We start from the raw sequence: 3,674 nt of genomic DNA on the forward strand, positions 1-3,674 counted from the left end.
CACCCATTGAGTACGCGCATGGATCAGTAGCGCTACTGGATCATCAATTACCGCGCGAGGCATGATTTAGTCGCTGCCGGTCCGCCGAAATAAACAAGGCGCTCATGAGCGAGTGTTTACATTAAGCGAGAAACTTCAGTGTTTTTTATGAAAAAAAAATTTTTTTAACAAAATAGTGTTTATTTCTATTTGCAGTTAAGATACGAAAAAACTTAAAAATGTCGAAATAATTAAAATATAAAAACTTATAAAACAAAAAAAAAACAATCTCATTCATAAAAATATATTCAATATTACAAATGAATAGTGAAATTAAATAAAAATGATACGATTTTAAATAATAAAATAAACAAATACAACTCACAAAGTCCTACTTCCGCTCAGGCACAGTGGGCAAAAGTTTTAACTTCGCTCAAATTAAATTTGAACGAAACGCACAAAATATCACAAAAAAGCACAAATTTTACAAAAAAAAAACAAAAGAAACGACAAAGTAGTTAGTTTTGGAACTTACAAATTATAGCAGTTTTAAATATACCATTTATACCATATATCGTATATATACTATAACTTAAGAACTCGTCGAGCACTCGTAGAGAAAGCCAAAATGTCGCGTTCAAAGCACACAGTTGCATGCTTTATATCGAAATTTTTAATACTCGCTAGCATAATCGTTCAGAACATAGCTATACCGACGCCGCCACCCGATATGATACTCTCGTCACCAGCACCATTCTCTGCACCCGTGACAAAGTCTACCAGTGAGCTGTTGGCTGCTTTGGCCTCAGCCATGACTACTGGTAGCGCAGTTGCTGAATCGCCTACCGCACCTGATGCAACACTCAATAATTCCTACGACTATGGGTCAGGTGACGGTGGTGCAGGCGAAGCTGATGGCGATGGTGATGGGGTTGGGGTTGGTAATGGTTCCTCACCCGCGGAAGCTAAAGAGACTGATTTTTCGTTACCCTCACACACATCACCAGCATCTGTAGAACAACAAGATGAACCACATGTACCGCCAACTACAATTTCTTTCGCTAAAGTTGCTCCAGCAGCTGTTGACACAAATGACGGTGGTTTCAATAGCGGCAGCAATGGTGCTGGTGGCGGTACGGCGACCACTGTTGATGATGACGCAACACCACCATACGCCGCTGTGGATGACAAATATGGTAAATACAAGCAATGATAATAATTTTATACATAATAAAAGCGTAACAGTTTAAGTGGTCATTTTCTAGTTTATTAAGTGTTTGTCGTAATTTAACTGCTGAACACAATTGTGGCAGCCGCATTACATAAAAAAGCATAAAAATATCTGAAAAAAAACTGAAGCAAAAAAATTTCTTGCTGCCACACGAGATACTCAACATTTATGTACGCTAAATGTATTTTGTGTCTGCTTGAGTTTTTCTGCTCTAAAAATATTTTACTTAATTGTAATTTTATGTACATTTTTTAGGTTTACATGTGCTTGACATATAAGCATTTGCACGTATTCACATGTAATTAAGATTTCTTTAAGGTCTGAAATACATTTACTACAAATTTCTACAGTAATTTATGCATTGTAAATGCTTTATATGCATTTATATTCGTTAATATATTCTATTAATATTCTATACTTCAGAGTAAAATATACTCATATCTAGTATAGAAATATCTCATTAAACTTGACCTCTGTTTTTGTTCGTTATAATTCATCAAAACTGTTTGAGATGTTTGAGATATACGTATACGTACAATAACGTTTTTTATTAATGATCAGTTTCTGTTATCAGACCCGCACTTCTTCTCCTCCATTTTTGGAAACGACACTGCACATTGACTACCGCACATAAATGTGATTTACGAGTTAAACTTAATGCGCTAAAATTAATTGCACAACAAAATTGCAATGAAATATTGTTGAAAAAAAAAATTATACAAAAATAAATTAGTTGCATTAGTTGCAAATTTAAACAAACAACTAAAAAGTTAGGTAAGAAAAAAAATGAATATTTATTTTTATGTACTCACAAAAAGTGTCCATGAGAAAGTATATATATTCGAATGCCGGTCTTCAATACTTCCAATACAAATTGCGGAAACTCGAAGTGTAGCTCACATTTTTTACACGGTTACCCATACTATATATATGTATATAGTATCTACCTATGACATTGTCTATAAAGACTTACATGTTTCAATTATTATGCATAACTTCGTCTTGTTGCCGTCAGCCTGAAGTTCATTAAAATTGCGTATAAAAGTTAAAAAGACCTTAATCAATGCTATTTCCTATACTACTTACACACTTATATATCTGATAAACGTAGTTCCATCCATGACTCTCAATGAATACTGCGCTCTATGACTTCAAAATTACATATGAAGGGCAATATTTTATTACAAGTACTCGTATTAGTGTCTTAATCTAATTACAATAATTGTGATTAAAAATTCTCATTACATAGTTGTTAATACTATTAGTGACTCATTAATATTACAAAATTAATTAAAAGCACTAGAAATAATTGTACCTTGATCTACTAATAAAAATAAACCGGAAATGTGGAGAACTTTTAAAATAAAAATATTATAAACTTTTATAAATTTAGTCATATCTAGTACAATAAAAATATTCGAGATCTAATATTCACTAATAGCAATTCTATAGAAGAGTAATATATGAGTTAAATAGCTTGTTATTATTATATTAAATGACCTGCACTGTGACCTAAAGATCTAATTATATCCCGTCATATATTAAGAGTATTTCTTCAAATCCAACTACCCCTATATATTGTGATATTAAACCTACATTTCACAGTTTTATTTCTTCATCCGATATGATTTGCCTTATGCAGTTACTTCTTTGATTTATACGACAGTGCCTTAGTTTGTGTTTCGAGTTTTTATTTTCTTCGCTATAAAACCTACAAGTTCTAGTAGTGTAAGTAGAGCCCCTAATTTGAAATATGATTGTTTAACCCACAGTCCCCGTCAGAATTCTTGTAATTACTTTTAAATTAATTTTTGTATAATTTATTTTCCCTATTAAACACGGACTTAAATTTTTATTAATAGTTCTTTAATATGCTAGACCTCGTAAACGTGGTCTTACGGTAGTTACTCATATTAGAAAAAGTAATACTTTTGGTGTTACTTAATTATAATATTTAAAAGAAAATCTATATTTTTTCTAGTAATGCAATATTAGGTATACGTACTAGACTTCTAACAGAAATATCAAAAATATGAACATTGCGGACTTACCACAAAAAAAAAACTGCGCAGAACAAAGATTATGTCCACTTTTTAGAAAAAAAAAAGGAATTTACTTATTTTATGCATTTTATTATATTATTAATATATTTTATTTTATTATATATATTTTATTATATTATTATATATTGTCTGATTCGTATATTACACTGACTTAAAATACTTATATGCATATGTATAAAGATAATAACGATATTATTTGTTAAGAATTCTTAAAATGAAAATTTAGTTAAAAATATACTAAAATATTTACTTGTGAGGTAATAGTCCATACATAAGTATATATAGTACACGTACTACCATATATATCTTCAAGATTAAAAGCAACACTCTTTAGTGTTTGATCACAAGCAATTTGTTTATTCATTTTTTTCCTATATTACTTTTAATACACTAATGAAAAA

Source organism: Teleopsis dalmanni, chromosome 2 (assembly GCF_002237135.1).
Source record: "Teleopsis dalmanni isolate 2A chromosome 2, ASM223713v2, whole genome shotgun sequence".
Classification (NCBI taxonomy): domain Eukaryota; kingdom Metazoa; phylum Arthropoda; class Insecta; order Diptera; family Diopsidae; genus Teleopsis; species Teleopsis dalmanni.